General features: G+C 49.1%; 1 long non-coding RNA gene across 1 annotated transcript in view; it reads right to left on the bottom strand.

Moving 5' to 3' along the window:
* Nucleotides 1-575: 575 nt before the first annotated feature.
* Nucleotides 576-9575, bottom strand: part of LOC108305465 — a 29783-nt gene continuing 20783 nt past the window's right edge. Inside the window, exon 2 of the long non-coding RNA XR_001825750.1 lies at nucleotides 576-1274. This is a non-coding gene — a long non-coding RNA (uncharacterized LOC108305465). The remainder of the gene's footprint in view (nucleotides 1275-9575) is intronic.

Raw genomic sequence — 9575 nt, 5'->3', positions numbered from 1 at the left:
GTGGGAAGATCATAAGGTGAGAAGATCGAGACCATCCTGGCCAACATGGTGAGACCCCCATCTCTACTAAAAATACAAAAAATACCTAGGTGTAGTCGTGCATGCCTGTAGACCTAGCTACTCAGGAGGCTGAGGCAGGAGAATTGCTTGAAACCGGGAGGCGGAGGTTGCAGTGAGCCAAGATCATGCCACTGCACTGCAGCCTGGTGACAGAGCAAGATTCTGTCTNAAAAAAAAAAAAAATCCAGCCTGCTGCCTTTTCTTAGCAATGCATACAAGTTGCCTCTTTAATGGTTCCTATTCTTATTTTATGGATGAAGAGACTGTGGTTTGGTGATTGCAGAGGACACAGCAGTTCCTTCTGGGAAAGGGGTTGGAAGCCCTGATTCAGCTACTAAGCCTGCGTCATACCTAAACTGGTGGCAGAAAACAGCCATTTCTTCACCTTCTCTGCAGGTCAGGAGTGGGAAGAGAGCTTGTCTCTGTTCCCTGATATCGAGGGCCTCAGAAGAAAATCTTGATGGCTGCTGTATTTTCAACTGCTGCTGTGACAAATTACCACAAACACGGAGACCTAAAACCACCCCAGTTCATTATCCTACAATTCTTATGGGTGGGATGTCCTGCAGGCTCAAGTTGGTCTCTGCTTAGAGTCTCGCAAGGCTGAACTCAGGGCATAGCAGGGGAGAGTCCATTTTCTGGCTCATTCAGGCTGTTGGGAAAATTAATTTCCTTGCAATTGCTGGGCTGTTTTCTTGCTGGCAGTACTCCAATGAAGAGGCAGCCTGCATCCCTTGGCTTGGAGCCCCATTCCTCCATTTTCAAAGCTAGCCATGGCAGGCTGAGCCTCTCTTGCTTTTAAGTCTCTTCTGCCCTTCTTGATTAAATCTCTCTGCCACTCCAATTCTGTTTGCCAGCTATCTGGAAGCTGGGGAAAGTTTTTTTGCCTTTATAAAAGCTCATGTGCGTAGATCGGGTCCACCTGTGTAATCCAGGCTGCCCTCCCCATATCAAGGCCCATACCCTAAATTCCGTCTGCCAGTTCTGCTTGCCGTGTAGTATAGCAGATTCCCAGGTTCCAGGAAATAGGGTGTGGAGATCTTTGTGAGATGGGAGGGGGCATTATTCTGCTGGGTGCTGGACTCATTTGAAGGCTTATTGATACCCATGGCTGTGGTTAATCTTGGTTGTTGGCTGAAGCCTTGGCTGGGGCAGCCAGCTGGAACTCACCATGTGGTCTGTCTATGCGACTGGCCTTCCTTACAATGTGGAGCCTGGGTTCCAAGGGTAAGAAGAAGGAGAGAAATCCGGGTTGAGGTGGGGGGAAGGGGAGAGGGGAGAGAGAGAGAAGCTGTATCTATGTCCTGGCCTTAGAAGTCACATAGCGTCACTTTTTTTTTAGTGAGTTTTAAGGAAATAGAAATAGACTGTAACTCCTCCAATTCTTTTTCCTTTTTAAAATTATATATATATATATATATATATATATATATATATATATGTATTTATGTAGCAGAGATGGGATCTCCCCATGGTGCTCAGGCTGGTCTCGAACTCCTGGGCTCAAGCAATCCCTGTGCCTAAGTGCTGGGATTACAGGCATAAGTCACACACCGGGCCTTTCCAATTCTGGATGGGATGTGATGATGTTCTTTTCACAAGCACATGGGACTGAAAATATTTTGGAAAATACAGCTTGCCATATCCTCCTAGATAGCACTAATGACAACAATACAACATTTACTGAGTTCTTACCAAGTCTCAGGCTCCGTTCTAAGCATTTTACCTGAGTTCTCTAATTGTAACCCTCACTGCCATCTTGTGATGTAAATACTCTCCTTATTCACATATGCAGATGTGGGAACTGAAGCACAGAAGGGAGCCCTAGCGAGCTTGGCAGATGGCTGGGTGTAAAGGAGCAGACTGCTGAAGAAGCAGAGCTGGGGGAAGCCAGGCAGGGGAACCTGAGGGAGAGGAAGGATGCAGGGGTGAGTGCTGGGCAAGCCTGGGCAGCCCCACACTGGAGCCAGGCTTTGAAGGACAGATCAGACTTGGGGCATGGTGGTGGGAAGGGTGTTTCCTGTGTAGGGCATGGACCGATTTAAAGGGTGGATAGGGACGGTGTGGGCACACTGGCTGAGTGTAGAGGAAGTGGTAGAGTATTGAGGAGAAGCAGTGGAGTCCGAGAATGTCAGCTGGGATGTGCAGACTTTCTGCTGGGGCATCTCGGAGCTAGAGCAGGTGTGGGAGCAGGTCTGATGGCAAGAAGGGCTTTTGTGTTCTGGAAGGGCAGTCTCGGGGTCAGGGACAGCAGCTGAAGTTGGGGTCATGTCTCATATGAGGCCATATCTTTATCTCCAAGCAATGCCCACTCCACTTCCCTTTCTATTCTGTCCTGGAGGGAAGAAAGCTCTGTGGACCCCCTAAGGTCTCCACAAAATGTGCTGAAGGCAAGCTGGGCAGGGGGTCAGTGGGAATGCACAGTAAGCTGGACTGCCGAAGCCTCCAGCTGCCTCTCTCTCCTGCCCGGCTGGGAGACTTGCCTCATTGTGCTCTGGTAATGGTGGCAGGGCTGCCTGCATCCCCCAGGTTCTGCAGGGCTGTCTCTCCTCTTTGCATGCCTCTCTTTGCCTCTATGTCTCTGTTTTGCTGTGCAGTTCTCATTCTCTCCTGCTGTGTGCAGCAATGCGTCTCTGGCCCAAGTCCGAGCCCCTTTCAACAATGAAGAGATGGAGGCAAGGAGAATCTTGGCCCTGGGCCTTTTCAGGAAAGCTGACTTCAGGGCTTTGGGGCAGTTAGTGTGCTGAATCCCCCGTATAACCTTCTGTGCCAGACGGAAGCCATTCAGCAAAGCTCACAGCACTTGCCTGGCTAGCACTTAACTCGGAGGGCTATCGGAGGCACCCCCCCAGGAGCACAGTCGGGCACTGGCAAAAGTTCAGACTCTGCATCCACACGCCTGGGTGCCAGAGCTCTGACACTTACTAGCTGTAAGAGCTTGAGCAAGTCGCTTGATTTCACTGTGCCTCAGTTTCCTTAACTGTAAAATGGGTGTAACAAAAGTATCAACCTCATGGGAATATGTGAGGATGAAAATGCTTGATGCATGTGAAGTGCTTTGGAGAGTTCCTGCCCCCTGGTAAGAACTACAAAAATATTTATAGGCAGGTAAATATAAACATAATTTTTAAAATATGCAATAAAGCCTAGTGGTTTAGAGCATAGGGTCTTCAGTTTGATGGATTCAGCACTTCCTGTGAGATCCGTGGCAGGTTATTTAACGTCTTTTTTTAACATCTCTGAGCCTCAATTTCCTTATCTGCAAAATAGGAATTAGACTGAGTTGAAATAAGGATCAAATGAGATCATGCGACTAAAGTGCCTAGTAGACACTGAGCTCTCAGTGAACAGGTTCATCAAGTCCCTCTCCACCCCAGGCCAAGGCCAGGAAGAGCTGCAGCCTGGGCCAGTGGACATGTTCATTGAAGCATCAGGGGCAAGACTGGTGGGAGCCTAACCGTGACCCTTCCTCATCTCCCTCATCAAGTTGGGTGACAGGTGCTGGGGACGGGGGACCAGGGTCCTCCATGCCGACCTAGCCAATAGAGTTCCACTGGCCTTCCTCTGGGACATCTGAGCCAGGAGCTGGGAACCCGGGAGCTGGCTGCGGCATGGCTCTGACCTCTGAACTGTGAGGTGCACTTGGGGCCTCTGCTCCCCTGGCACTGCGGCCTTTTCCTGCAGACTGGCTCCACCTCACCCTCAAACTCGAACCCGCATCCCCAGGGGCTGCCAAAGGTCTCTGCTGCTTGTCCCACTGTCAGTCCAGCATATGCAGGATTTGCCTTCCTTCCCCAGATCTCATTTCTGAATTGAAAATCTTGGCACTGGACATGGCCTTTAGGTATTTGTCCCTTATTCCCCTCGCCTCCTTTGGGGACCCCTCTTCCCATCTCCAGGGGGGCTGCCAACCAAGGGTAATGCCTCCCTCCCCCAGGACAGATCATGTGACTCTTGTAGGCCAATCAGGAGACCTTGCCTGCCTGGAAACAGGATTGGTCCAGAACTGAACATGTGATTTGACGAGGGCCAATTGGAGTTCCTTCTGGTGGGATTGCTAGGTATGCTGGGAGAGAGAGAATCTTCTGCAATCAAGCAGCTGAAGGACCGTCCTTCCTGTCACTGGGAGCCGGCCTGCCTGTGCCAGAGCTGATGCAGAGGAGATCTGAGATGTGGAAAGAGGGGTGGGTTCTTGAGGACACTGCTTGAACCTCTGAATCCATCCATGCCTGAAGATGGTGTTGGGCTCCCAGTTACATAAGCCAATCAATCAATTCATTCCCTCTCTCTCTCTCTCTCTCTCTCCCTCCCTCCCTCCCTCCCTCCCTCCCTCTCTCCCTCCTCTCTCCTCTCTCCTCTCTCCTCTCCCTCTCTCTTTCTCTCTCTCCTTTTTGCTGGAGCCAGTTTGAAATGGGTTTTGTTGCTCTCAGCCCAAATAATTCTAACTCAGAGCCACACTTGTGCCCCATCTTCTACCATCCATCTGCCCATCTGCCTTTCTAACCTTGTTCTTTTTCATCTCCTGATCTTTCACTGTGGTTTGAGCTTATAGTCTACTTCTTGCCAAAGGTCACTAAGAATCAGAGAGGAGATAAGGGAAAGGAAGACAGAGTGGGGTGATGGAGGTGATGGAATGGGAGGCAGAGGTGTGTCATGTGAGTCCAGGGAGGCTGAAAACCAAGGATGTGGCTGCAGCAACTCCACAGATGTGCACAGCTCCCATCAGCTGGCTCATTTTAGAGAGAACAAAATAGTCACAGAGAGGTCGAGTGACTTGTTAAAGAACATACAGCTGGGAAGTGGCAGAAGCAGGATTAGAATCTGGGTCTTTTGACTTTAAACTCTGTTAACACAAAACCTCAGTCTATCAGAGGAAAGGGCCCTCATTCGAGCTTCTCATTAGGCAGATAAGAAAATCTGAGGCCCAGATGGAATAGAGGCTGCGTCACTCTCCCCCCAGTGGTGATTTATGGGACGCATGGCAGAGGTGCAAATGGGTACACACATACACATAAGCACACACACAGGCAAGCCCTCTTATCCGAGTTTTTAGGGAGTCAGTAAAACCAGCATGATGGGGATGGGTGAATTGGAGGCACAGTCAGGAGCATAAACAAAAGCTCTTTAATAAAATATTAAACAAAGGCCAGCACCTTTCCCCACGCTTCCCTACCCATGCATGCTCCCCAGAGGCCTCTACATTAACTTCTAGGCTTGTCTCCACACCAGTGCCCCATATCTTTAAATAATGCGTGTCTGCCACTATTTCCTGATTCATCAGTTTCGGACATTATCTATTGACTTTCCAAGATGATGGATGAGAATTTTGCTCCCACTCATAGCCCCTCCACTCCCCCACATTCTCCCATTATTAATTTTCAGTGCTTCTAGTGGTTAATTTTCTAACTTGGAGGACTAGACCTGCCCTTTGTTTCTTGGTCATGGAATGCTAGAAGCATCACCTGAAGCTTTCAAAGCTCTTGTGGGTAAGATAAGGGTCTCCATGTCCTTGGCCCCCGGCAGCGCTTCAAGCCCCCTCTCCTGATGGTCAATCACATGCCTGCAGGGACCAGCCAGTCACCAGCGTCATAGGACGCTGGGCCTTGGGTCTCCGACCTCCATTCCATTATTCCACTCAGTGTTTTCTCTCGTGTTCTGTCTCCCATCCCAGGCTCTGCCACAGCCACTAGCAAGGAGAGGGAGTTTCAGCCTGGTCAGAAATCCTGTGGCTTTCCTGAAGACATTCGGCTTCTTGGGGTCTTATGGCCCAAGGGTTTCTAATGTTGCCTCGCCACTCCTTCCGTATCATCACTTTGAAATAGAAATGAAGGTCTCCAGTGGGCTTGTTCTTCTTATGAAATTGTCTGGCTTCATTGTATCATTAGAAAGAGAGAGAACCAAATCACACCAAGGACTGACAGGCAGCTTGACAAGTGTCAGCAGTCAAAGCCTGAATCCGTCCTCTGAGTTTGCAACCACTTAGCTCCCTCCCCTTTACCTATAAATATGAACAATGGGGTCTTTTGTGGGGTTTGTTGCTTCTGCTGAGCCCTTCTGAGTCACTGCATATTTTTATGTGTTCAGTAATATACAGTGTGAGTCATTCTCCAGCTTGGGGGTATTTTGGGACTTGTGCTGTTTTACTTACAATTCCAGAAAAAAATCAAATATTACAGAGGTGATAAAAAATACAGCAAATTCATATGATCCAGCTCAGTGTGTGTACAATTCTAGGATGGGAAAGAGAGCCAGGGCATGAGGTCATTGCCAAGGGTTCTTTGGGGAGGGTGGTTAAGGTACCACCCATTTTTTGCTGAAGTCAAATAAGGGGATGATTTTAACATCCCTAAGAAAGCTTCTTAGGCTAAAGGCAGAAGGTGCCAGCCTTTTTATCCCATTCTCAAGAGTCCAGAGAGGAAAGGAAGGTTCCTCCCTCAATGAGAGCTGTTTCTTCCAGATTTTCTAGTTCTTAGACTTGGGTGCTGGCTGTGGGAAGGGGGTGGGATGAAAGTGAGGATGGAGAGGATGGTGCTGAAGCTGTTTCCCCAAATGGACCATGGCTTCGACTCACCCGGCTCTGACAGGGCCCCCATCTCAAGAAGCTGGGGGTGACAGTGGCTGAGTCAAGCTGGTAAAAAGGCTGAGGCAGGTGCATTTGCCTTGAGAAACTTTAGGGGAAGATAAAAGAATGCTGAGTGTCCCCAAGGGGATCCCATTATAATGGAGAAACCGAGTCACTGTTGAGCAGCTCCTGACAGGTGATGTGTCATGGAGCCAGGCAGTAAAGCAGGGATGAACATTACTTTACCCCCACCAGAATGTCTCTCCTTACTTCTCTGCTCCCTCTATCATACCACACACCTTGGACAAGCCACTTCCCCACTGTGGGCCTCAGTTTCCCCATCTGTAACCGTGAACTAGATGATTGGCAAGGCTGACCCAGCTGGATGCTTTGCTTTTCTGACATGATCTAGGCTGCTGAGACCAGAACCCTTGTTCCTCAGGGAGCCCAAGTGTGCCGGGCACCGGGGCAGGTCCTAGGGAGTGAGGTGTGGCCCAGGTATTGGGGTTTCAGCATTAATTGCATTCTGAGCACATGTCTACCTCTCAGAGCTGCGGGGCCTGTCTCTTTCTATTAGTTTAACAAGCCCTGGTATTAATGAGATTGCTCTATAATTGAACCTTTTCACGGGTCCCTCGGTAATGAAATTATGCTAATTTGCATTCAGCACCACCAGGCATCCATCACGCGGGACCAGCCGGGAGCGGCCGGTGAGGCGGCGTGAATGCGCCGCTAATTATCACCGAAATGAACAAACCCAGCAGTATTATTATTTCATCTTTTGCCCCTTCCCCTCCTCGCTACGCGCCTCCCCCACCCCATCTATATTTTTGTCTTTTCATGCACATGACTGCCCGGGCAGGGGTGGGAGAGGGTGCCGGGGAGGATGCCGCCTCTCCACTGTGTGGCAGCATGGACCAGGGAACAGCACAGGCTGGGGACCGCCTGCGGGCTCCGTGGGTGCAGACGTGGGACATGTGTGCACGTGCGTGCGAGAGCCCATGCTGTCTCTCAGCCTGTGTGCAGCGTGTGCTGGTGTCTGGGTGTGCAAACCATCTGCATTTGTTTGTGAGGCTGGGTATGTCAAGGTGTGAGCCTAACCTTGGGTGTGTGTCTGTGCTGTCTCGATGCAGGCGTGCTTCTGTCTGGGCAGGTCTGTGTGCTTGTGTGGGAGTGTGTGCATCCTTGTGAATGCGGTGTGTGTGTCACTCTTCTGGCTGGGGGTCACAGTGTGTATGTCTGATGACAGCCTGAGAATGTGTTTAGAAGTGTGTGTGCATGTTTTTGCAGTGTTTCAGTGGGAATCTCAGCAAATATCCGTGCTTGTGTCATTGTGTGTGAGTGTGTGGTGTAGACAGAAGTCCATTTGTGCATGGGGCTGGGCACTTCAGTGTGTGTTATAAGGTGTGTGTTTGGGGTGTCTGGTGTGGTGTCTGTGTGGCGTGTCAAGGTGTGGGGTGTCCATGTTGGTGTGAGTAGATTCTCAGTGTGTGTCTCTGTGTGCCTATGCCAGTGTTTAGATGTGTGTGAACATGTGTGTGAGCATCTGACTTTGTGTCTGGAAAAATCCACTTACCTGGCCTCGGAATGGTGGCTGGGCAACCCAATGGCCTGGGAATGATGGCTCACTGAAACTGCTACACCCAGAATGGTTCTTGGTGAAGGGACAGGGCTACCATGACAAGGGGCAACTACAGGCCCCCTACCCCTTCCCATTTGCTGATCCCCAAGGAATCCTCCTGGTCTCCCAGGTGAACCAAGGATAGTTCAGACTGATTTTCTGGCCAGGCCTGCTGGATGGAGGGTTGGAAGAAAATTTTTATTTGATTTAGAGAAAGTATCTTGATAGCCCTTTTTAACCTGAGTGTGTGCAGGAAGATTCACTCTGGCTTGGTTGGGAAAACGTTTCTTGGGTGCCCCTCTGTGCCAGGCCTGCTGTGTGGTTGGGGCTAGTGCAGTGGGAGGGAAAGAGGCCACTGAAAACCTCTCTGGGTGTCTCTCAGGGCAGAGGCGAAGCTCCTAATAAGAACATGTCTTGGCTCTGCTAGCAACCAGGCGTTGACTTTGGGCGAGACTCTCTCCCTTCTCTGAGACTCAGTTTCCCTGTCTATAAAATAGAGGTGGGAGAGACATTGACTAAGATGAATTCTAAGATGCCTCCTAGCAATGGAGGGACATGGCTCTGAGCGTTGTTGTATTGGGAGAGCTGCTTTCACTGTGTGGTGGATAAAAGTTCGGGCTTTGGAGACAGTCAGGTCTGAGCTTGAGCAAGTTCATTAATTTTTCTGATTCTCCATTTCCTTTCCACAAAACATTTATAATAATAATAATAATATATGTTATTATATGTCTGTGTTATGGCTAAATGAAATCAATAACATGCTTGTAAAGGTATAACAACCGGCTTGATAAAAAAGTTGTATGTATGTATGTAAGTTAATTATAAAGCTTACTGATATAAAGGAATGCAGCACAGAATTTACAAATAATAAAGTATACAGTACTTTTTTTTTTTGAGACAGAGTTTCACTCTCGTTACCCAGGCTGGAGTACAATGGCAGGATCTTGGCTCACTGCAACCTCTGCCTCCTGGGTTCAAACAATTCTTCTGCCTCAGCCTCCCGAGTAACTGGGACTACAGGCATGCGCCACCATGCCCAGCTAATTTTTGTATTTTTAGTGGAGACAGGGTTTCACCATGTTGGCCAGGATGGTCTCGATCTCTTGATCTCGTGATCCACCCGCCTTGGCCTCCCAAAGTGCTGGGATTATAGGCGTGAGCCACTGCGCCTGGCCAGTATACAGTACTTTTTATTATAAATTCCATATAGTGAATTGATTCTCCAAGAATGCTTTTGTTGATTTTTGTCAAACTGTCCTGTTCATAGACAACCTATGGTTGCAATTGACAAATGAGTGTAGTTCTGACATTAATATTTGTTGATATTTTTGG

Source organism: Cebus imitator, unplaced genomic scaffold (genome assembly GCF_001604975.1).
Source record: "Cebus imitator isolate Cc_AM_T3 unplaced genomic scaffold, Cebus_imitator-1.0 Scaffold63, whole genome shotgun sequence".
NCBI classification, from domain to species: domain Eukaryota; kingdom Metazoa; phylum Chordata; class Mammalia; order Primates; family Cebidae; genus Cebus; species Cebus imitator.
The sequence above is the reverse complement of the archived record's forward strand: the minus strand, read 5'-3'. Positions and strand labels throughout refer to the sequence as shown.